The 25,025-nt window shown below is 39.7% G+C and overlaps 1 long non-coding RNA gene across 1 annotated transcript in view; it reads left to right on the plus strand.

The window, feature by feature from the left end:
- Positions 1–22,181, plus strand: part of LOC114015121 (uncharacterized) — a 55,649-nt gene extending 33,468 nt beyond the window's left edge. Inside the window, exons 6-9 of the long non-coding RNA XR_008735038.1 lie at positions 8,693–8,761; positions 9,134–9,221; positions 12,099–12,187; positions 22,070–22,181. This is a non-coding gene — a long non-coding RNA (uncharacterized LOC114015121). The remainder of the gene's footprint in view (positions 1–8,692; positions 8,762–9,133; positions 9,222–12,098; positions 12,188–22,069) is intronic.
- Positions 22,182–25,025: the final 2,844 nt, after the last annotated feature.

Consider the following 25,025-nt stretch of genomic DNA (forward strand, 5'->3'; position numbering starts at 1 on the left):
GGGGAGCTTCTCTGAATGGACAAAGTCTTGTCTTGAATGCCTCTGCAACAAGCCATTGATATGAGTTGCTGTCTTATCCAATGTTGTTTTAATTGTAGTCTCAGAAAAATTCACTGGATGTTCTTGTATCTGAGATAAGGTGAACAGTTGCTTCTCATTTATCTTCTCTGTGGCATTCATAATGTTGTCAACCAGTGTAAGCTGAGCTGTATTACATTTTTCAAGTGAGAGGCGACTCAACCTTTTCTGACCTGGGCTGCTAGCTAGGGAAAAACTGCATCTATAGGGGTGGGAACTGTATGGTGTCCTTTATAAAAGGGCTAAGCCCTCACCACTCCCATGGTATTATCTGCTCTTAGTATTCTGGGAGTTGAGGTATGTTTGCAGTTACATGCTGCAAACTGAAGGATGTATTCCTCTACACATTGGTGTAGGTTTAGCTCTGTGACTTGATTCAGAGAGAGCAGATGCTGTTGGGGTATCTAGATGTTACTGGGCATTTCTCTCTTGCTGAAACATCACTCTGTAGTAGACTTTTTGTAATGAGTGTATGTACCAGCTTTTCAGCCACCACTGCCTGGCATTTTAACTTGGCCACCACTTATGTTACTACTCTGGGCTGCAAACTGCGGTTGAGGAACAGATACATGTAGACCCCAGGACTGGGCAGCAACCCTGGGTGGAGGGGGGAAGACCAGCAGCGGCTGGTGTCCTTTTTAGCTGGTATTGTCAGTCATTTACTACTGAACTATTTATAAAGCAACATGAATGAACTACAAGCTCTAAGGGAGTTTACTGCTGCCCTGTTTTTGTGGGATCATGGTCACATTTCAGTATATGTCATCTGCTGAGGGGCACACTGCATCAGCTACTGAAGGTTGCCTCGGTGCCCTTTACTACTAGATGAACACAGTGTCGTTTGGGGAAAAAATGGGAAAAAGATTTCAGGAATTGGCAAGTCTGAGAGGATTTCAGCAGTTACAATCGGTTGGCTCCCAAGAATCATTTAGGGAACAATTTCTTCAGAACAGAATTAGCAAGTGAATGCAGTATGTCCAGGTCTTGTTTCTTGTGTAAGTACAAGCAATATGAAATAATTTGCATCAGATCTGTTCTTAAAAGCTAATGATTGTTTCCTTCCCCCATTATTTGGTAATTCTAAGGATGTAATTAGATGTTAAATAAATTGGATTTGACACAAGGCAAACTCCAAGAAATTCCCGCTTGCCATCCCTGCTGCTGCTGGCTGTTCCTGTGCTGCAGTTTGTTGCTCTGGTTGTGCTGATGCACCTGTTTGTAGGGCTCTGCTGAAATGATCCAGGTTAAACATTTCCACACACAAAAATACCCAGCAGCAGAACTTTTTTTTTCTCTTGGTCTTATCAACTCAGATCTGCAGATCCAATCTGTTTTATTTATACACATCCCTCCACAAAGTCGCGCTGAAATAAGTAATGCGGTGCTGAACTGTGACATGGAGTAGAGGCAGGTGGGTGGCTTTGCACCCAGGGTAAATAGGTGCCAAAACCGGAGACTGTTTGAACAGAAGTGTATAAACCAGTGATACTGGTAATTCATGATTGCACCCTGTGGCCTGAGCCAGCTTCTGCTTTCAGCTCAAATGCACACACAGCAGCTCCAGATGGAAGTGGCCTCAGGTGGTGGACTACCTGTCAATATGGTAATACTCACCAAATTTTAGGGGTTCTACTTCATCCTGAGATGTTTTCATGCTTGCTTTATATTTAGCAAGAAAGCACCTATGGTCTCTCGCATACTGTTTGAATAGGAGCAACTGTATTGTATATAAAAGACAAACTCAGCTCTTTACTGGAAAGAAAATATGAAGTTGAAAAACCAGCCTATTGACTTCAGGTCTATTTCTGTGTGTTTAATTCTCCATTCGTGCCACAGTAGTAGAAGATAGAAGCAGCTTCTTCTGAAGATCACTTAACATTTTTCCACCCCCTTTCCCTACTAGTGTAAGAAAGATGGAATTATTTTCAAGGCATAACTCTCTTTCTCCCAGCCTATGCAGTTTCTGCCTCTAGTACAGTAAGGTCTGACTGAAGATGCTGCACAGTGGTCCCAGCCTCTGAGTTCTGTACTGACATTTGATGACCAGAATATCGAGATGAGTTTGGTCTTTTAAATGCAAGGCCTTGAAAAGATGTTAAGTGTCTGCACATTGTTGGATTGCATCCTGGTACCCTGGAGCCTACTTAGGAGAGACTTTTACTTTTCCTCTAACCACCACAGAATTGGGTAATTTGGGGTAACTCCAGATTTTGCCTCCTGTGAGCATGCCAGATAGAATTGATATGTCCGGAGCTCAGCCAATTAAAAGAAATAGTTAGGAACTGAGTTGCAGAGAACTCCCATTCACTTGCAGTATTCTCCAGTTTAAAGTTTCTTCAGAGGAGATGCAGGGATAACACTCCAGGGTGGGAACACTTCCTCTTTAAATTACTAAGCAACATTATTGTCTTAAATGTAAATTAGATAATTAGCGAGGTCAAGAGACCACACAAAAGATTTTATTGGTTTGAATAAAATGCAGCCTGGCGTCAACTAGTGTATAGTAACAACCAGATTTTCTGAGTAAGTATGAATCACCATATTAGATGCAATTTCACCTTGTGTGTTGTTCACAGATCTACTCTGTTCGCAATTTATTATAGGGCTGTAATTGTTTAAATACAGCTTTGCTTGTTATAGATACTGTATTACTACTCTATTTCTACATAAGGGCTTGGCTTGAATTTCTATTCACTCTTCATTCTAGGCCTGATTTTGCTCTGACTCTTCTCGCCTCAGTGCTTTGTTTTGTCTTTTCTCGTAGAGTTTGCTTGGAAGTTAAGCAGACTATTTTTTTTTTAATGTAAAGACACGAGTTTAACAGATTATAAATTATAAAGCTTGAGTTTTCTTTTTGGCGATCACCCATGTGTTTTGGCTTTTACTACCTATTTGGCATGCACTACTTTTTCATCCAGATGTAAGTAGTGCTACTAAAGTGAAAAAGCTGTGGCTGTGTTATAGTAATGTTTTTCACTGAGTTCTTGTGCTTAGGGCTGATCCTCCCAGCAAAAGAAATTTGTTATCCTCCAGATTGTGTTTTGAATAGATAAGATAGACAAATGACGAGAGAAAAGATGCTATATCATCTGGATCATGTGCAAAAGTAACAGGGGTATTGGGAAGATGCAGTGAGAACATATGCAAAGTTTATAGTAAGTTGGAAACTGAATCCAAGTCATGTTGTTCATGCTTTAGTGCATTACAAGTAATAATTATCTCCCTTTCCTCCAGATTCTCACACCCTGATTTTTGGATTGGCATGGTTGTTACAGCACATTTTAAACAATTGTATGTACATTTTTACCTGAAGAGAGCATGGAAAATTTTTTATAGATCCTTATTTTGAGGAATGTGGTTAAAAAAGCATTGTCTTGCCTTTATTTACACATGAGAGACAGGGTTCCTGCCAGCCAGCCATGGGAGCAGGGCTTCTCCCAAGTGATATGCACTGTGAGGTGTTTAAAGCAGCAGAACTGGAAGGGAAGGGAGGACTAGCTCTGCCAGTTGGGGAGACACAGCTAAATAAACTCAGTGCTTCATGCAGTGGCAGGAGCTGAATCATGTGCCAGTTAAAGCAGGCAGCAGGCGTAAAGCCCAGTTAGCATCCACCAGTTATTAAGAAATCTCTGACGACAGACACAAGGGTGACAGAATTGGATTTTATTTAATTCTTCAGAGGTCTCTGAGGTTGCAACCCTGGGCTCTTACTTTGGCCATTCCTTTCTCAGGTTAGAAGGGCAACATGAGGCTGATGTGAAACCTTATTTTTGTTTTCATGCCTCTTTAAGGTGGTACGGTACCTTGCTTTAGCAGGCATGCTGGGTATCCTTGTTACAGTGGGTGTCCGGTGTACGTGGCGAGATAGGGGAATGTTATCCTTTATTTTATGGACAGTTATTGCAGCACAAAGCAAACAAGGCCCAAACCCTCAAAGGTATTTTGCTTAACTTAAAGTCATTTCAAGGTCATTCAAGCCCTGCATATTTCTGGGGCTTGAGGCTAACGTGATTTTGTGTGTTGACACCAGCAGCACAGACCGTGTTGCAGGCCATGCTGGCAGAGCTGGGATTTCTAGGTTCTAGGCTAGTGGCTTAACTGCGGGACCAGGCTGCCTTTCCTAATCTTTTGTTCAGATCTGTGCCTTAAACCTGTCTGTTCTGCATGATGAAAACCACTGTGGTTTCTACACTGAAGCAGTGCCTCTGAGCTTGAAAAGGCTATGTGCTTCTTGGGTACGGGAGGTCTGTATTGTTGAACTTCTGCACTGTGGGAGCAAAAAGGCTAAGTTGCAGCGCTGGGTGAGCGATGCTCAACACATGCTTGCCTCAGACCTCTGCACAATCCTGAGCTGTGAGATCATAGTGAAGTAACAGCACGAATTGCCAGAAAATCTGGAGTGTTCAGATTGTGTTTAGCAGGAAAATCTTCAGGGAAGAGTCCACTCAGTAAGCAAACAGTGAAGTAGAGTGTTTCTACAAACTCCTTGATCACGAATATGTGTATTATATATATCTGTATGTGTGTAAAACCAGAGCTTAATAAAAGCACAGATGAATTGGTCCAGGTAATTAGCAGACTGAATTTTGCCTTGGATAAGGAGTTCTGCTGAAGTATGCTTTTTTAAAAAATTAAATTTTCTGCTTGATGCCATACAACTAGCTTTAAAAAGTGAATAAAGCGACCCTTTGCTTGCTTTCAAACTGCCTGTAACTTAGAGAAGACAACCAGTAGGTAATTTTGATGGGGGTTAAGGGAAGGGGGGGGGGGGGGAAGAAAGAAGAAGAAAAAAAAAAAGCCAACTGGGCACAGAGTATCTTTGTTCCCTCCCACTGCAAGGTTTATTGATGCTGTCTGCAGATTTGTGTTTGCTTTACTGCTGGTAGTTAGAGCTGGTGATCAAAGGCTAGTATAGCCATGCCCATGAAGGGACATAATTGGTTGGACTCTTTGAGTCCTCTGTAACAATACTCGGTTTTGTTGTGTTAGGCAGCGCTCCACAGAGTATAAAACATTGCATGATTGCTGGGGCAGTCGGTCAAATGTTTTCTTCTCATCTCAATTCCTATTCTACAGGACACCAATATAGCTCAGAGCCCAGGAATGAAAGCTTTAAACCTGGAGGGTGCCTGGTGCTTCCTGAGTATCTTACAGGGAAAACATTCAGTCTTGGAACAGCTTTGCTGACAGATATATTTTTATAGCTTATTACTTTGTCTCCTCATTCTTTGTTTCATTTGAATATAATAGGCTCTTTATTTTTAAATACTCATCTGTTCCTGCTGCTGTTTACATCCTCACCCAAAAATCATAATTCTCTGGGTTATTTTCTTTTTTTGTTTTTTGACGTCACATTTGGTTACTGTTGAACATATGTGCTACAATGCCTGTATTGAAGGGACATTGTTTATTTTTTGAGTAATAAATTTTCCATTTTCCTTTCTGTCTTTTCGAAAGAATCCCATATTCCAATTTGAACCAAAAAGGTTATAGACCTATTTATAGTTTTTGAATTTTGGCAGTGATGTAAGCGTGTTGTGTGGTTTTATGACTTCATGAGAGAAAACGCTGGAGTCACAGATGAATATGTAAAAATGATATTTTCCTGGTTTTTTTCTTTAATAAACGGAATGGAGAAAATACTTCTGACGCAGCCCCTCCTGGGTGTAGCTTGTATATTCTGAGGACTGCTCCAGGGTCCAAGCGTAGAAGCTGTCCATGTCTTCAAGCTATTGAGGCTAGTTTTGCTGTGGATTCAAACATGATCAAATTCAATGAAATAAAATGTACAGAATGGCTTCATTGCTTGGCAATGTTTAAACATTGAATATACGCCCCATGCTACTAGTGAAGTTATTTTTTCTTTTCCATAGCTTCCAAAATGATCTGTTTTGTTAATCATTTAAAAAGAATAGATGCACGCCTTTCTGGTGTGATAGTTTTTAGTTTACTCAAATAAACAGCGTAGGGTAGAAACACAAGATTTTAGGAAATATAACATTGCATGCATCCCACAAGTTAAAATTTGTCTGGAGGTGTTACAGAAGAGTAAGCCTCTGAACAGCAGCCAGGAGCTTTAAGTCCCAGGAGCTTAAAGGCTGCAGCATACGGAAGTCTATCACAAAAGTGGCATGGCTGTGTAGGCCACATTTGTAAGGACGTTCCACTGTACAAAAGAGTTCAAAAGAGATTTAAAATCCATGTAAGAGGCAGGTGTCATGCCTGCTCTTACATGGACACTTACATTTTTCATATAAAAATCCATTTTAGGGTGCTGCCTGTGAGAGCCAGCCTCCCTTCTGCTACCATCCCCATGCAAACCCGCACCCTCCAGCACCGGAGGATGAAGTGGTGGCATTTCCCCAACTGCCCTGTGCATGCAGATGACTCTGCACAATACCAGGTAGGGTGACATAAATGTACCACCTCTGACACATTGCGGCAGATTTCATTAAGAGTTCCTGCACCTTGAAAGCAAAGCAAGCTGGAGAGCCAGAGGCAGGCTTTGCTCTCTGTGCTGCCACTGGCTCTGAATGACTTTTGGACAAGTTTTTAAATCTGGTTCTTAGCTACCCATCTGTAACTAGCAGCTGCAGTGCCTGCCTCGGAAAGTGTCTGAGAATAGAACTGGTGGGAAAAAAGGACTTCTGTCCCAGTAACACTGTAAGAGACTAAAATGTAATATATATGTACATATGTATGTATTTATGTATATACTTCTTTGTTATACAGCATTGCTTTATACATATATGTAAATATATAATTTTAATCTCCAGTTTAATCATAATGAAAAGCTAAATAATGAAAATCTTCATCACAGAATATTTCCTCTTCTCCAGATTTGATAAAGTTCAGCCATAACACATCTTATTAAGACAGTTAAATGCTTTGTTGTAGTTTTGATATTCTGTGAAAAGAAATGGTTTTGCTGAAGTGGAGTTTGCTCAAAAGCTGTTTCAGGAATGCCTTTCTGTTGCATAACTTAACATAGTACCTGGAAATTATTTTAAGCTCCTTGCAAAAGAACAGTCAGAGATCTATTACATTATAATTATTTATAATACAATTAATAATTACTATCATGATTACTTAACCCTTTTAAGTATGCATGTTCTTTTTACGTACTTTCCTCCTTGCAGATTGATTATCTTAATTATGGTATTTCTGTTTGCATGTACTTAGTACCTATTAAAATGAGTCTTAAAATGCATTCTCAAGGATTAGAAACTGCTTTGTATGTTTGGACGCTATCTCGGTGGGAATGGACTAGCTTTTTTCATCTCCCTGTGCTGATGGGGCTTGGATTTTGCATTATGTCTTTTTCCCAGACCTATGACAGAAAATTCTCTCTCTCTGTTCTCAGTATTTGGAGTATTACTGGTAACAGTCTAATGATTAACTCTTGGAGCAACGGGGAACTACATGTGTGCTGTCATCCCAACGTAGTGAAGTCTGCCAGTTCCTGAAAGAAGGAAGCTTCAAGAAGTTTGCAGAATTGACACATTTTGTAACTGGATAATGAATTAGCTTTTCACATTTCAGTCAATATTAAGCGGTATTGTTCACAAGCCCCTTGGCAATTAGGCAACTTCAAAATCCTCAGTGGACAGAGGTCAGTATGCAGGTCTGCACAGGAAAAGTCTGCAAGGCTGAACAGGTTACAGATACAATTTTAAAGAGACCTAGAAACCATTCCCCACTCTCCGCCTTCAAAACAAGTGATAACATACAAGGATAAACCTATCTCTGTTATGTAGCGTCTAAAATCTGGTGAGATTAGACCTAAATTTGGACCTCAGTATGCTGAGGCCCTGTACCGTTTGCAAAGTCCTACCTGCACAAGAAAGATGAGTTGAGCTTTGTGGATTTTTTGTTGCTTTGTCTTTCCTGGCTGCGATGGGGTCATTTGACACAGTTATTACCCATGCTCACGCAGATGAGTGGTGCAGCAGTGGTCTATCTCCAGCTACATCAGCATTTTGAACTGAGTTTCTGCTCAAAACTTCTGCAGAGGTGGCTCATGTCTGCTGAGCTGCCCAGCCAGCTGGATGTGCTGGAAGACTCAAGGGTCTAAAGCATTATGCAGCTCTTCCTTTCCCCCACATAAGCCCTTGCTAGCTGTGTTTATGCTGTTATCCCCTGGACAGCTTTCCCGTTCTGCTTCAGCTGCTTCTCTCAGCACAGCCTGTTATGGGTAAGGTCTCAAAAATTTTCCTTTTGCTCTCAGATTCAGATCTCTACATTACTGGGGAAGGACAGCTGAGGCTTTGGGATTCAGGAGATCTGAGTATTGGGTTTTTTTCTAGACTAAGTTCTGAGACGCTCTTTCTTCCTCACTGAACTATAAAGAGGAGCAATAATATTTGCCTGCCTCACTGGTTCATGCAGTGTTGTCTGTAACAGTTTTTGAGATACTTGCAGGAGGGTACCGTTAGAAAGTAAAGTACTATTGACAGTGGTAGTATCATGCTACAATTGTGTCTGAACCTTCCACCACTTAAACACAAGTGTTTAAGTTTTCTGTACCTCAACTTCAAATCAGTTACAATACCATCACTGTAATCCAAGGCACTCTATACATCAGTAATGTACCAGTTATGTGTGCCTTTCGTAGGCTAAAAGACAAGGAAAGAAAAGCGATGGATGAAGGCTTCTGTCATGGATCAGAGCTGATACTGACCAGGTATTGCTTTCTTCCCTTCAGTTTTATAAGCTTTTCCAGTTTCTTCAGCCTGGTAGCTTTTATGCTGCCGTATTTATTGTTATATGGTTGGGGCTTTCTTTATTGCTGATAATAGCTTATTGAGACGAGGACTTTATTTGCTTAACCTTGGATCTTTGGAAGAGAGACTGGTTACTTTGAACCTTTCAGCCTTCCGCTCTTAAAAGTGTTGAAAGAAGCAACTGTAATTTAGTGCTTTTATTGCAAATTTAAACACACAAATAGATGCCTTCATTCTTACAATCAACATCAAAAGGCCAGAGAGTCTGGAGTGTATCAACCATGTATTGGTCATTCACCATTAATCAACTTACAAATGCCTATCTCTGTCAGGATCTCTTCTCCTTCCAATGTGTTCACTCAGCTCCACTGCTGGAGAAATAGTCAGGAGGAATCCCAACAGGGTCCAGCTGTACATCCTGTAAGTAAGGACAACTTGGCTTCCTGCTGTACTTTGGTACGAACATAGCATTTTGTCACACAGATGAGCATCTATGCTTATTTATATGCAATGCCATTACACCTCAGCCACAGAGCTTGGATACTCTGTGCGTCTCATGCAGATTACTTAAAATAACAGATCCTAACTGTTGAAGACTGATTAGTTAATTTTATAACTGATAAAACCCAATAAATTAACAAACATCAAAACACTTATGTTCAAAGTCCAAAAATTTAAAGAAAGAACAAACATGCAAATGTTTAACAGTTAATTTCCCGTCAGTACATACATGTGTATTTGAGTGTTACGATCCATCCGTTTTTCTGTTGCACAGTCTGTGCGTCATCACTACTTAACTCTGTGTGTTGTGCAATTTGTTTGGGCTTGCATCTTACAAGTCAATATATTGGTTTTCATTAGCGTTCCAGTTCCATAAAGTGAATTATCTCTTTGGACGGGAAATACACCAAAAGAACAGAGATATTGCTTCAGAAGGACAGCGTTCTTGTTTGTGTGTATAGGTACTACTTAACAGAGGTTGCATATACTAGATGGCACGCATGCCTTTTTTGTGTTAGCTAAAATAAGATTTGATTGCATGTGTAATACACAGAATAAAATTTTAGAAATACATTTCTACCTAAAGGAATGGAGTTAAATCATACTTCCTTATTCTTTCCGTTCTGATGTTTACTCTTAACCCTGTGATTGTTACTTTTATGCACTGAAGATAAGCTCACTCACCATGTAAATCTAGTGACAGGAAAACTCTGCCTTGAAAAGCTTATATTAACATTCAAGAGCTCATATTTTTGCTAGACAAGCTAATTATGCAGAAAAAGGAAAAGTTATTAGATCACACATGATCTGCCAGTTGTGCAGGAAGTATTTAAGAAATACAGAAATTAGCTCGGATGTCCCAAATTCTGATCAGTATGTTAATCAAAGATCATCTTCCCTCTGTTGATTCCCTCTCTCTTGGTCTTCCTTATACCAGGTACATGCTTTGTGATGATAGTCCCAACAACAATGCACAACGTAAAGATAATATACAGACTAGCCGGTGAGGAAATGTAAATGCTTCCCCCCCCCTCCTTTTTTTTTTTTTTTCTCCTCCCCCCCCCTCCCCCAGCAGTCTGTGTTGTGGCAGAGAGGGCAGAAGCTCAGGAGTGCAGCTGAATGGACCTACTGGCTCACCGTTGACAAAAGGGGCCCGTCCCTCTCTGCTGCTAGCTCTGGTGCATGGTGGTACATTGATTCAGTTCGCTGGTGCGGCAGAAGATGGGTCCTGGGTAGTTTTTGGTGGGTTACTGAAGTGTTAACATAAGGGGTCTACAAGTTCCAAGACCAGTTCAAGAAAAGCCTAGGGAATTTCCTTTATGCAAACCTTTCCACTTTTCTGGTTCATTACCTAAATTTGTCTCTAGAAACAAACAGGAACACTTTAAGAGGAATTATTTCATGGTGATAAATGTGGCACGACTGCTCTGCAATTTTGCTTTTATTCACTAGATACAGATCAGTGTTTTTCTTTTCTCCTAGTCTCCTTTATGTTGAGCGATTGTCTAATGACAAGCTCTTCAAAGGAGAGAAACAATATTCTTACGCACATGGAAGCCTTCCATTGTTTCCCCTGCTGCTCCTTTGGCTTGATGCTGTATTCAAGGAGTAATTGTGGGAAGTCAGTGCTGCTCTTCCTAAACATAAACTAGGCTGAACTGCACTCTTCCTGTCTGCTGTTGTTAGCAACAGCATTAGAAAATTGCTGTGTACTAAGTCAGTCATGGAGAAGGAAAAGCAGGACAGTGAGTGTTTTTTCACAGCTGAATGCAATGCCTACCTTTTCACCTGCTGTACTTTTTGTTTGCACTAGGAACTATGATTGTGCACTAGGATTGTTTGCACTAGGAACTATGTCAAATAATCCTAATCACAGGGATGATTTCATTCCCTTTAATGAAATTATATGGGGAAGTAAAGCAAACAGCTTTAGATTCTGGTTTTTTTCTCAGCAATGATACTCTCTTTCAGACCAGTGCTAGCCCATGAAGGGAGCAGTTGTCTGTTTGTTCAGCAAGCACAGTAAGAACTTTTTCAACCTTTTATAGTCTTTTTAGCCAAGATTGTTATTAAATAATTTGTTCTTAGCCTTCTCGATGTCACCACAAGAGAAGTCAGTGAAATACAGTCAAACTTAGAACCAGACAAAAGACTAGTTTCTATATGCCTTGGCACCTTCTTACTTCAGATCAAGATTGTTAGGTGAAAGCCAGAGCAAAAGAAGAGGGGAAAACCCCCCCCTCCTTAGAATTTCTGAATATATTTATTTGCAGCAAAGATTTAGTATAAAATATGTGTCAAAGAAATGCATTACATGAATGCATACTACCAAGGAGGATCTTACTATAAATTTGTTCTTTTCAAGCCTGGATAGTTGGAATGAAACTCTTCCTGCTGCTAAATTTTTCTCTGTTGATATGTCCTGGGGATTTTATTATTCACAATCTTCCTTCCAAAGGAAGACATTTTCAGAAGTCAGAAAAAGCGTTGTTTTAGGGCACATGTGGAATATCATATGGATATTCCTAGTATGGAGGACAGAATTTAATTCTGTGTTTTGAATTAGGTTCAATCTTTTGCTTCTGTTGTTTGAAAGATACTTCAGGAGCAACTAATTTTCTGAGCAACACATTTAGTTGCCAGTTGTTTTGAGACTGACTTTTCAAATTTTTATCTTGTGACATAGTAGTATATTTCCAAGTCTCAGATAAGCTAATTTGGACCCAAAAGATTAGTCAACTTAATCTAATTTAACATTTTTATTCCTTTTGTTCCTTTGTTCCTGCTTTTTACAAGGAAGAAAATTTATAAGGCATCCTTATAAGGTGGAGGCATGTGTCGTTTAATAATATGATTCAGAGAAGCATTTCATGCCTTTGATTAGGGTAAGAAAATTTTCTTTTTTTAAATCACAAAGACAGTGAATGATGATAAGTATGCTGGAAGGATTTTTAGGTTAACAAGGCATGAATAAATGTCAGCTTTCCATGAAGAGATGAATAAAGTGATTGTATTTACTGTGGCTGCGCAATGTGTTTAAGAATACCTAGTACTATTCAAAAATGCTCTTTTAATAACCTTTTTATACAGATAACCATAGGCCCATGTGCATGTCACAGTCAAAAGTAAGAAGTCCTTTTCTGTGTGGAAGTGTCTAGTTTTAGAGCGGAGTTTGAAACTATAAGTCTTCTGCAAAAGAAACGGGGAGACAAGGGTACATTTGGCAGAAAGAGTGAAAAATTGATCTCAAAACATGAAATGAGAGCTAACAGCTTTTGCCACAACAAACTTTACTGACCTACATGATCAGCTGAAAAGACTAGATGGATTTTGGGATAGAAGCCCATCTTGAAAATGTATTTTTTCATGTCCTTGTGTTCCAGAAAAGTAATTATCCTGGACTGAAAAATGGTTTACAAAGTTGAAAGCTATTGTAATTTTTTTTCAAAGCAAAGAGTTAACAGGTTTCAGTCTAGAGAAATCAAGCCTTTGCTCAAACTGAAATACTTTAAATTCAGTAAAAGTTGCAGGAGCAGAATCTATCTAAAATACTCTGGCCATCGTGTATGAGGTCAGCAACATGGTATAATTGTGCTCAAGGCTCTGTTTTTCAAGGAATGGTTTGAAGTATTCTTATAGCAAAACAACACTGTCTTCCTTATGGCTCATGCTCCAGGCTGTCATTTGGTCTTTATACCTTAGGGCCTGAATGAATATTCAGCAGTTCTGTAGGGATAAGGAGTAAAACCCTGGCCCAGCTGAAGTCAGCAGTTTCATGTAGATCTCGTATATACAATCTAGAGTGTGGGTTTTTTATTGTTTTTTGTTTGTTTGTTTGTTTTTGTTTTTGTGTGTGTTTGTCATAATGAGTTGTCACAGTCCTTCCCGGGTGGTCAAATTGTGTGTACACTGAGCTGGAAGAGCATTTCTTGGCATAGGATGAATGGTTATGAAGATGTTTGTCCCATCTAAACTTCCTGGCCAAACTGTAGGACCTGGGAAGGCAGCGAGAGGGCTGGAGCATGCCATGGCGAGCTGGCTGAGGCAGATGCGGTGCTTCCTGTGGTGCTAAAGTAACACCAGTTTTACAGCTATAGGACACATGGGATTACTTCTGAAGTCTTCCTGACGCTGGAAGATTTCAACATTATGTAGGTCAGATTTGCATAAGAGCATGCTTTATGCATAGGGCCTGTTGTTTTAAAGCAGGGTGTAATGACTTACCCATTGCGCGGCTGAGCTCTCTTTTTTAATGTTAAACACCCATGGAACTATGGTGGAAGAAGCCTCAGTTGGCCACATTTCTGAGAACAGTGCATCACAATAGCACATTAGTCATCCTCGCTTGATAAAAATAAGAAGGATGAATAGAGAAGCCCTAGCACAATGTAGAGCTCTAAAGAGCAGTTTATATTGAAAGAACTGCTTTTTCTTTTTTTTTTTTTTTTTTAACTGTGTGTGTACGAAGAAGCTGCTGCTACTTGAAAGCCTCTCAGTTTTAGGTTTGAAAAACCACAGACTCCTTGGGACTGCAGGACCTGTAGCAATGGTTGATTCAACCCTTTACTTTTTGGAAGAAGAGAAACAAAATTTACGCTTCTGCTGTGGCATGAGGCCATCTGATGTATCCTTGGAAACAACAAAGTAGAAAAGGTCTGTCTGCTCTGTGTAAACATTCAAGAGCCCATAGCATTTTCTGGGTGAGCTGGGTTTTTGTCCTGAGTCACTACATTCTTCTTTCTCCACAACTGTGCAGTTAGCTGCTGCCTTCCAGCATGTTACACAGCGCAGCTGCATTGCATGTGAACAGTGCCTGGAGCACATGAAAGACTCTTTAAGTAAGTAATAGTGACCAATTGCACTACACTGAATAAAGGCTGTTAGTCTTTCTCTATTTCAGTGTGCAATAAAGGGCAGTTTCCAGGATTGATTAAATGGTGCAGTGCCAGATGTTAGGATCTGCTGGGCTGTATGTAGATCTTGGGGGAGAAAAGCAGATTTGATGACTTACGGAAAGACTTTTGCTTATAAAAGAAAAATGTGGAGATGGTTTTATAGTCTCTTAGCAGAAAAAAAATAGAAGGAACTCTAGATGCAAAAGAATGATTTGAGCACTTGGTATGTTAGCTGGGCCATCAGGATGAGAATGATTTCTGTTTCTCCTTGTAAAATAATGTATCAGTCAAATGTTAGCCAGCATTGCAGGCAAGTGGCAAAAATGCAGCAGTAAAGAGCTCCCAAGCACCTACTAGGTGATGCTCATAATGCTGAAGGCACCGGGTCACACCTGTAAGTTCAAACACTTAACACTTGCTCCTTCATTCCCACATTTGTTCAATCCAACCTCTTTTGTTCTGTGGTGGGAGTCACTTAAAACTGGCTCATGAATTCACTGGGATATGAAGAGTTCTTTAAGAATACGAAGCATTTTTACATGTAATATGATTTATAAGTTTGCTTTTTTCTGTATGACTAATTTAATTATAATTTCAAGCTGTGATGTTACACAACAGAGAGAATCACCCTCTGCTGTTACAGTCCCTTTTATTCTCTGCCTCTTATTTGGTTTGCCATTGAAACTTTGAGATAAATGCCTCAAGAAATGGTGCAACAGTCTCTCTAAGGCTTTGGAGGCCTGGACAAAGCAATGGAGAAAACATGCAACGTGCAACTTATGCACTAGGGAATCATGAAGACATTCAGTTATTGTTTTTTGTTTTCTGAGTAAAATTACAGTTGTAATTAAATTAAAAAGCAGAACTCAGGCTTATGAGGTGTTCAGTGCTCTCTGCTCCTTCTGACGACAGTAGGTCTGAAGATGACAGTTCAGATATTTTTTTCTCTCCTCTCCCATGGCTGTACAGCACAGTGACATTTGTTCCAATCTTGAGGTGGCATTTAGATTAAACATTTGAAAATTAAATCTCTAACTCTGCTTAAAAGACTAACCCCAAGGCAGATAGTAAGGCTACGAGAATAAGCTGCTGCTTCAGTTGAGCTGAAATATTATTTTAAAGACCTATATGTGTGTGTTAGGAATTCAGGACCAGTTTTGGAACTTTTTTTGGACTTCTTTTAATAATGCTGGGTTTTTATTGGGCATGGTCTGTTAGTGTTACACTAAAATATAATTGACTATAAATGAGTCTTGACACATTGTGCTATTTAGAAGGTCACTACTCTTTAAGGAAAACCTTTAGTCAATAAGTTAGTAATGATGTGTCCTATAATACAAATTTCCAAATATAGATTAGACCTTATAATATAAAATAATTTTGTTTATACCCCCCAAAAATAATTAGATTACTTGTCTGATATTAGGCATTAACATACAATTAACTGAAGGTGTCTCAAAAACAAACCAAACAAACAAAGAGTCCTTGAATATAAATTCAGAAGGGCACGGCTTTCTACTTTGTATATGCTCCCTATAAATTTGACTTTGGACAGAATGATAGTGCAGGAGCGAATTTTGAGGTTGTCAAGGGGAAAATGTCAAAATTCCACTCACTTGTTTTGACAATACACAAGTCTTGGCTGCACACGTTCAGTATATCAAAGTTAAAATGCAGTTGCCTCTGGAATGAAATTGACAACAACGAGAGCGATTAGTAACCAATTATTTATGCATCTTACCTTTAAAGCCCACAAGGACCAAGACAGCCCCACCAAGAGTCTGGGCTGAGGCACCCACTTACAAGGAATGTCACTGATGCAATTTGTGTTTTGGAGGAATTGAAGGCAATATTAAGCCTGCTGGCAACTGAACAGGTTCCATGGGGGTGTGTAACATCCTTTACATCCAGTGCCACTGGACAGATTTTATTGCTACTTTTTATGCCCCTATCACCGAAAGCAAAAAAGAAGAAAGAGGTGGTGGTGGTGGGGAGGTTTGTCTTCACTGTTCTCGCTGCTCTTTGTGAGATCTTACCTTTTGATTCAGATGCTCAGGGAGCTGCAGAATGACACCATTGCTCAAAACTGGTTTTGTCCTGAGATTATTCCCTTCCTTAGAATCACAGTTTTTAGATGAAGGAGAAAGCAACTATTTTTTCTACAAAAAAATCAGTGGGCTGGAGTTGAGAATGAAGGCAAAACTACAGAAATCTACTTCATGGAATGCATCTGAGTTTCCATGTCCTGTGCAGAAATGAGAAACTAAGGAAAAAAAATGTAGGTGTTAAGCTACAGTGATCTGGATGTGGGAGATTAATTTCAGAGAATGACTGGCATTTTTGGGAAGGGCAGATTTATTTTTTGAATCTGAACTAAAATATGAGCACACTTGCAAAGTGAGCTTAAATCTAATGAAACAAAACGTGGGACCAAAATTTGGTAGTTAGCAATGAAAACAAAAATAATTTGTGACACAAATGCTTTCCATTAAAAAAACCTCAGCATGGTAGATGGATCTTGTCCTGTCTGAAAATATAAGGTCTTGTATGTCTCCACAAAATGCACAAAAATGGGCTTCTTGAATTTCAGTACTTTGAGAAAGCCTTAAAAAGAGCTGAAAAAGAGGGAGTCCTCGCTCTAAACGTCAGCGACTTGGCAAGGCTTTGGACAGTTGGCATTAATATCAATGCTAGTATTCAGCTGACATCCTTGTTCAATGTATCTTTCTTACTGCAACTGGCAAGGGACAAGAGCTATTGTGACTGCAACTTTGAAAGCAATACTTAATTAAGTAAATTGATGTGCTCATTGGGAAACTGCAAATCATTTTTATGTGGCCTTTTCTTGCCTTTATTAAAAGCTCTTGAAGGGATACTCTTTGCATTCAACAGTTATGTCTTTACAATAAGTACTTAGTGGTTTGCATGCTTCAGCCCTCTGTTTACTTGATATATATCAGAGGTGGATTTTTTCTTTTAAATCTATGCGTTCTCCATCTACACTTTCACGAAAAAGTACACAAGGTGATGTTTGACTTATGCTGAAGGTACAAATCATCCTTTTTACTAAAGTATGAAATGTTGCTTGGTTCTGCTTAAAGACCTGAAAAAGGAAAAAACCATAACATTTCATTGAGTTGTTTCCTCCCAGCTTTCAAAAGTGTTTTTACATACACAGTGCTCATGGAAGTGAAAAGGAGAAAAATACTAACATTTTGGAGGGGAGAACAGTTAGCAGCTTGTGCAGGGAGATGCAATTATTATCCTCTGCTTGGGTGTCCTCAAGAAGAGGGAGAAACCAAAATGTGAACGTTAAAGGGTTAACCACAACATTGAGAGCAATTTGTCTATTGTTTCTCTATTAATATCATTCACCAACTTACCACTCATCACCTTTTTCAGCCAGTCTCCCTATAGCAACAAATGGCGCCATAGACAAACCAGATGCAATCTCGTCTCTGTTTTCTTTTCATAAGCATTTGCAAATTTGTTAAAAAGAAAAGTAAGGGAAAGTGGGAGAAAAATGTTTATTTTTTAGAAGCTGCACCAAGGAACATTGAGAACAGGGAACTCTATTTTTGCTGGAATCCCCCCTGCTATCTGATGGGCCTACATATTTCTGTGGTATTTCCTTAAAGAGGTTGTTCTGTGTATTAAAATTAACCCAGATTCCCTTCACGGCAATCTTGGTGATCCTGAGCTTGCATGCTGTCAAAGCCCTAGGTCCAAAACTGTTCCTCCCTGTTCTTCTGTTCCTCCTCACCTTTAGTCTGCAGCTAATTTCCATCTCTCTGTTTAATTCCATGTCACAGTATTAGTTTTCCTCAGTGACATGTCTGCATGTAATTCCTACATGCATGTTTTTATGCCTGCAGCATGATAGCATGAATGCATAGACTGTTTTTTCCTGCAATGCTGCTCAAAGTCCTTACATTTAAATCTTTCCTTTACTAGGTAAATCCGTTATTTTTCCTTAAAAAGAAATCTCTTGCTTTTATCCTTTTTTGGTTTCTAAGTTCCTTTCAGTTATAGCTAACTTTAAAAGATAGAAAACATTTATCTTTTTTTACATGGAGAACAATCATCTGCTTTATTTGAATGTAGGTTGTTTCAATTTCAAAAAAACCAAACCAAAATCCGAGCCCAAAACCCAAACATGTGAAAACAAAGAGTCTCTGCAAAAGTAGGTAGTTTGTAACTTTTCTTGCAGTTGAATCAGAAAGGAACATAAAATGCCAACTGTCCTCATTATAATAGCAGATTTCTAGGTTTTTACAAGCATAAACAATAGTTACATTTATAGAAGTTACATGCATCTTTTTTATAACTTATGAAGTTTTCCATGAGCTGCACCGACTAGGCTCTTGTATTGTGGGTGAGTGCTCATCAGCAGTCCAGGTAGAACTTCTGGAGACTGGTCATATGAAGATGTCATGGTCTTCCATTCAACCACCATACTGCAGCAAAGGCTAGCCAAAATGGATTTAAAACAGCTGTTGTTCTGCAGGACCAATTACTGTGGTTGTTACAAGGAAGTTTGATGATTGTAAATGATAGGAAGATCAGTTCAGCCACTGTGAATCCTTGCTGCCACTCATATTATCAGTATGGAACCCTGAGTAAATGGAATTAACTTGTATCTCTTTAGGAAATACAGCTGAAGCAATATTTTACATTTGCCACCAAGATGCATTGAAACTCATTAGTAAAAAGAAAATCAGCATTAGTTCCTTCCTATCAATTGCACAACAGTTATCTTAAAGTTTTTTCCCATTTCATTTGTTGACTTGAATATATGTATGTACATATAGGCTGGTTGGCCTATTTAAATAGCCATAACAAGACCTGAAAAGCTTATTGCCTTATATGCAAGATTTTTTGAGAACTTCTCTCACCTCTTTGACCAGTGGGGAGCTTTGCCATATGATGTTAGTAGACCAAGGCTTTGCCCAGTGTTGCCAGCCCCTAACGCTGGAAATGTGCCAAAAAGCCAGTCCTGGCAGGAGTTGTGTTTGAGGGATCTCTGGCTCTTGGTGCTGAACAGGGGAATAAACCCCTTATGCTTGGATAGATTTTCCTGACTTTTGAAGAGCATCTTGTCTCTTTATCTGTTGCAGACTGTGCTGTAAACACTTTAACTACTTCCAGAGCTTGTTTCCACAGGCAGGACATTTGGCTATGCCATCTGATTACCACCGAAACAGAGGATAACAGTCTTACACAGTCACTTTGTTGCCTGTGTTATACTCTATCATCGTCCAGCCGGTGTTTACAGGATGTTTACAGGATGCCACAGTTAACATTGTCCAGATGCTCTATCTGTGGGAAACCTACAAACCAGCTGATGTTTTCCGAATTCAACCGTCTTATCCTAGGTCTAGCCTGTTTTGTGCAAGCCAGAGTCACTCCACAGCCTGGGTGTGCTGTCAATTCATCCTGACAGGAGATAGTACTGCTGAAGATGTTGAAGTTTGTGCTGTTTAGGCCACTTATGGCTTTTCAGCAAACATTTTAAAACAAAGTGATGTGGTTTCCCTGGCAGCTTGAGGACGGAAGAGCATTTTTTAACATAAAACTATGGTAGGAATACTGCCCCTTTTTTAACTACAAGAACATTTTATGCAGGTTTTTTTGGATATTTTATCCAAGCAAAATACATGGATATTATGAGAATTGCATGATTTCCAGAAGCTAGACTATAAATGGTATTTAGGCTGTATTTTGCTTTGGTCATCACTTTTCATGTTTTGGTGTACATTTTTTCCATTTCACTATTTCCCACACAGGCTGATGATTGCTAGTCAGTCATATCAGCTTTTTGAAGATAAGCTTTCTTGGGGTAGCTTGCTAATGAAACACACAAAATAAGAAGTTTGGTGGGGTTTTTTTGGTGGCAGATTTTAGAGTGTGTAATCACACTCATATACCAACTAGTCCTAAGAACTGAAGAAGTTAAACTATTTTCAGCCATGCTGAGGGAATATTTGAAGTAAAATATACAATCAAACTGTGTAGTGTCATTATAGATTCATACCAGTGACATTGCACTGAAAAGAGTTAATACTTTTCATAAAACTAATGTTTTGGAAATGGTCGCATTCTACCAAATGCATACTTGGAATGTAAAAAAGTATCAATAACTTATAGCAACTCTGTTTGTTTCCTACAAACTGTGTAAAAGGCACAGAAATCTCTGGTCTACACAACCTTTTAAAATTATATATCTGTTTTTATAGGTTTTTTAAAAAAATTAAATTTCATCATCCCTTTTTTGAAACTTTTTTCTTTTTTTAAACTGGGTTCTTTGATGTTATGCATTCTCTGTAAGAAATTCGTTTGGGTTTGGTTCCCCAATCCCCCCCCCTCCGCCCCCGAGGAATTAATATTTTGTTTCCTGTATATTTTGACCTTCTTATACAAGAAACATTTGTGTACAATACACAAACCACCGCAGTACCTGAGGTTCTCCTATGGTTTTAAGCCTGTGAATAAAGGTTTCTTCATTTAAGGGCTGGAGGTAGGGTTCTTTTAACTGCTTCATATCCACATTCCAAAACCTATTTAAAAACCTGAGTCTAAAGTCCAGCTGACAATGAACTCTGTTTTCAGATAAAGCTCCCTCCTCCCCCGCTTCGCCACACACTGTTTCTGCTGCTGGTCCACTTGTGATAAAGACCAAAACTGTTGTTTGGCTGACATGCAGAAGGAGTTGTTTATCAAAAGGAGGCTATTCTAGGAGGATATGCTCTTTAAACAGAACAATGGGGATTTTGAAGATAACCAAATCAGTACTACATAGGTGTTAGATCTGTTTTAAATTGTTTCTGTGTTGGAAAGTAGGAGGGGGCCAGGGTATTTGGCTTTGAATCCCTGGCTTGCAAGTGTGAAATGGCTAAATCCAAATTAGCTGCCAACTGTGCTTTGTACTGCAGCTTAAGCTTATCTATAGGGCGTGAGCACAGTGCTGGGGGTGCAGGGAAAGGGGCCTCAGAAATTCCAATTTCATGTTGTGATCCAGTTGTATCTTGCACTTCATGCAGGGTTTTTTGATCCATCTGTGGTGCTGCCTAGTTCAAAGGGCAGTTCTTAAAAGCAGATCTATGGGCAGAGTCATCTTTTACTGGTTAGATAAGGTTATAGACACGTACATTCTACTTTATATAAATCATCTGGTTTCTGGACCTGCAGAGAAGTATCAATAGCTGATAAGTGGGAAGAAAACCCAAGGAACCTCATGGGAAACTTAGTTCTGTACAGAAGATCAACAGATGCATATGATGCATTTTTGTTTGCTCATCCCTTCTACAGAGGGACAGTATCATCAAGAATAAAGTTGACCTTCAAAGGCAAGGGAGAGGATCACTGCATTTTCTGTCAAGCTCTTAGGTGGCTGTTTCTCTTCTTTCTGATTTATGAGAATGCCTAATTTCTCTAATGAAAACTTTTCTTCAAATACTTTCTCAGATATTTGTTTTAGTTTGGAGTAATACCCATCATCAGGTCCAACTAAAAATTCCCCTTTTTCACTTACTTGCAGGGGTCTTTTATGGTACAGTGATCTCATTAAAAAATCTCTTTCCAAACCTGAGAAAGTGAAGATTCCCTATAGCTAAAGTAGTATCAACATTTTTTTTTCCTACTTTTTTCCCCCTTGGTTAACAGGCCCTGGTTAACAGCCAGTATTTCTGCCTGTTTTCATATAATGCCTCTACACACAAAAAGAAAAGAAGCAGAAAACTGTCTTCTTCTCTAATATTGATCAGCTGCAAGTGGTTTATTTAAGGCCACACAGTAAATTGCTTGCAAGAGCAGGATGATTCTTTCTGCTGGCCATCTGATTAAATCAACCTAAATATGCTTGAATATTTGCAGGTGGTTCAGGAGAACATCTGGAGTTGCCCACTTTTCCTGAAGTGCCTGTTTTGATTGATTATGGAAGCGGAAAGGTCTTTTGTATTCACCTGGTAGACATCTCCTGGCCCCAAAATTGAGGAATAATCTCTATTTTCAGCTGTAAGTTTCCTTCCTTCTCCCTTCTCCAATACAAATGCAAGCTTAAATTCTTTTAAGTGTGGAAAGGGCACTTGAGTGACCCCTGCCTAACATCACTGACACAGTTTGGCATTCTCACCTGAAGCCTGGATTTATTTTCTTACAGATTCCCACTAGGTAAACCCCATGGCAAAACTAACCCTTGACAGCTCTTGCTGTTTTGATCATCACCTTTTACAATCAAGTGTGATGACATGGAGATTAGGCAGGGCAGTCCTCTGGTTTATGCTAGAGCCAGCCTGGCTGTTTGTCATCTGTCCTGAAAGGATGCATTTTCAGAAGCTGTATCACACAACCAGGAAGAAAAAGTGACTCTACGGTTATTTAGACAGATGTATGGATGTGGTTTGTGCAGCAAAGGCAGCGGTGCAGGCTGATTATTGCACCAAGTTTTGCCAGAGGCAGTGCTGGCAAGAGTGGCAAATGCCAAACCCTTTCTGGGCTTGGTGGGAGTAACTGGGTCATAAGGGGACACAAGGATCTCTCAGCCAGCAGCGACAGCCCTGTACTTTCCTGTGGTGGGCAGTCCTTGTGGAACTAGGTGCTGTGCTTTGCTGTTAAAAGTTTGCAGAGTGCTTCATAGGAACGTTGCCTGGGTTTTAACTGAAATAGAGCTTAGTAGACCAAAATGATCCTATTTAACTGAAATGCATTCCTAAAGAGAAATGGGGCTTTAATTGGTGTGTCCCAGTACAGATTTAGGGGCCCACCGTTTGCCCTTACGTTTGAAAAGGCTACCTTTGACTTTTTTTTGTGTCTTATCTAAGTCAAGAAATGGGACTTCCATCTGGTTGAGTGTTTTTTGGCTTTGTTCTAATAACGCTTGCCTACCTCCCTAGATTTAACTGACTGGGAATAAAGGTTGCGCCCAGTTATTGTAATAGCTTGTATACATTGACAGAGGTGATGGAAACTGGTTTTTATGGCAATGTAGAGGGTAGAAGCCCTATTTAAGAGGAAATAGATTCCCATACCTCAAATACCAAACAATTTAGTGGAGGAAGCAATTATAACTCGCAGTGCTGCTGGAGTCTGGTGAGCACTTCTCTGTTTTGCGGGTACCCACATGCCAGCGTTTGCCAGCATGTGAGCTCAGCACATTGATTGCTTCTGCTTGAACTCTGGACTTGCTTTACTGATCGGTTGTTAGCTCTAACCACAGTGCTGGATGGGGCCTTTGGAGACTATCACAATGTAAATAAATACATGTGTGTTTGCTTCTAGCCTGTTTAAAAAAAAAAAAAAAAAAAAAAAGTGTATGTGTCAAAGGAGGGGGGAAAAGGTGTTAAGGATTCATTTGCATACCTTTGAGATGCAGGATATACAGGAAGCAATGGGTTTAGGGGAGGGCTAGCAAAATCATTCCATAGGGGTATAACAACAGGGAAACACAGAGAGTGGTTAGATGCTGTTAGATTAGATTAGTGCAGATTTATTTGGCAAGTGGTGTTTATTTTGCTATTAATCATATAGAGGTACTTAAAGCTTGCAGAAAAAGTCTTATTCCACAAAACAGCATGAAGAAAGGTTAGTTTGGTGTGTGGGCTGTGTTCATTTGGTTTTTTCATCTATAGCAAAAGATTACAATGTTTTAATTTTTTTTTTTGAGAGTAAAAGGGCTAGACTAGAACTAGAAAATGAAAGATGGTAGTAAAGTAGTTCAGATATACTAAATTGCTCTTCTGCTATGATTGTCCCTAGACTGGATTGCTGTTCATCTTTTGCATTAGTGATATTTTTCTTTGTGCCTTTGCCCTTGTTATAATTTTAAATGTGGTGAAATATGCTGACTTGTACCAAGTTTTATGTTTCAGCAAAGGAGAGACTGCAAATAGAAAGAACGAATGACTTCACAGTTGGCTAGAGCTGATTTTCTAGCTTACTAGCTTACATCACGGTCTTCTCTGCCAGTTAGCTGTTTGAAAGTAAAATAGGAGGCATGGCATGGTCTGAAACTGAGGGAAAGGTTGGAGTTTCAGAGGGATAGCCTCTTCACACCACTGCCAAATCACCTCTCATTTACTTTGCATTTGTAGACATAAAATGGGGCACAAGTCTGACGACTGCAAACAGTCCTCCTCAGTACTTGTGGTTTCCTTTCAAAGGTTTTACTTATTGTAAACATTTTCTCCTTGAGATTTGCTGTGAAGGAGAAAGCATGAGACCTGGCCATGGAGTACCACAGAGTTTGACAAAAAAGGGCCCATGATGAGGTCTCCCCTGCCTCACTGGTGCACCTGCTGCTGCTTCCAGTACCCCCTAGAAGAGCCTGGCTCAAAACAGCCACCTGGCAAGTAGGTGGTGATGCTTACAGCCAGCAGGAACCTTTCCCAGCTGTATGTTCCTGGAATAGGCAACCCCTGCTCCACACCCTTGACCCTCTTCCCCTACACCCTTCTGGTACCACTCTTTTATTCTTCTTTTATCCTGGTTTAGCTACTTTCCCCTCTCTGAGGACTACGCAGATGCGCAATCCCATCTTGTTTACAATATCTTTTAATCCCGCTGTGAGGGAGAGCTTCTTCCATTGCTTTGCTCCCTTGTAATGCAACTAAAGCCACCATCAGCCCCATTTAGAGGAGGGAGATGGTTTGTCATTGGCGCTTTTCCTGACCTTCAGCCCTCTCCTGCCCTTACTTTGTCAGGTACCTCTCTTTAAACTGCACCTTTAGTGGATAAATAGATAACAGGTTCCTGCATTTCTCAAAATACGTGGAAAGGGACCTATATGATCTTTGGCAAATACATGTGTTTGCCACTATATTATTTTATTAGC

The sequence above is a fragment of the Falco cherrug genome, chromosome 13 (genome assembly GCF_023634085.1).
Source record: "Falco cherrug isolate bFalChe1 chromosome 13, bFalChe1.pri, whole genome shotgun sequence".
In the NCBI taxonomy this organism is placed as follows: domain Eukaryota; kingdom Metazoa; phylum Chordata; class Aves; order Falconiformes; family Falconidae; genus Falco; species Falco cherrug.